This window comes from Gavialis gangeticus, unplaced genomic scaffold (genome assembly GCF_001723915.1).
Source record: "Gavialis gangeticus isolate Ggan-Ray unplaced genomic scaffold, GavGan_comp1, whole genome shotgun sequence".
Classification (NCBI taxonomy): Eukaryota; Metazoa; Chordata; order Crocodylia; family Gavialidae; genus Gavialis; species Gavialis gangeticus.
In genome coordinates, this window is record NW_017729004.1 from 63,627,833 (window position 1) to 63,628,819 (window position 987).

Here is a 987-nt window from a genome sequence, read left to right on the forward strand (position 1 = left end):
TGATGCCAATGTCCACATCATTAATGAAGATGTTGAATATAGGCCCAAGGTCAGAGTCTTGAGGGACCCCACTGGTCACAGGGCACCACAATGATTGACTGCCATCAACCACCACTCTCTGGGTCCAACCACATAGCCAATTCCCCAACCAGCAGGTTGTGGAGAAGCCTAGGCCACAGTTGGCCAGTTTTCCCAAGAGGTGATCATGGGATATCAGATTGAAGGCTTTTTTGAAGTCAAGTTATATGATATCAATCTCTTCCCCCTTGTCCAGGTGATAGGTCACCTGGTCATAAAAGGAAATAAGATTGGTCAAGCAAGACCTACCCGCAACAAACCCGTGCTGGATATCCCTCAGGGTTTTGCCATCAGACAGTCTGTTGAGAATGGCTGCCATGGTTCCCCTGCTTTTCTTGTGGCAGCTTATGGTGTTACACTGTTGTTGTGTCAGGGTTCATAGTATGTTTATGTAGAGTTTAGATTATGATTTGTATGGGATGGTTTGGATAGGGATAATCCTACCTCAGGCAGGAGACTGAACTAAATGACGTCTGGGGGTCCCTTCCAGTCCTGTATCTCTATGATTCTCTATGATCCTATGATTCTATGAATTTTGGCTTCAACCACTGTGTGATTCTGTTTCTCATTTGTAGGGGAAAAAAGGAACAGTAGTATGCCTTCACCACATGGGGTATTGTGGAAATAAATTCACTGATTTTTGTGATGATCATTCCTGTATGCAACAGCAAAGTGGAAAAGGAACAGATAAGGCAGGTCAATAAATTTAACTACTTGGGAAGCTGGGTGACATGAAATGGTAAATGTGATCATCAAATAAAACCGAGAATAGGGAAGGCAAAAGATGCATTTCTGAAAATGAAAAAGGTATTGACAAATAGTAAAATTTCTATGGGGATTAAGTTAAGAGTTTTGGATTGCTATGTTATACCAGTCCTCATGTATGCATCAGAACGCTGGACAACATCC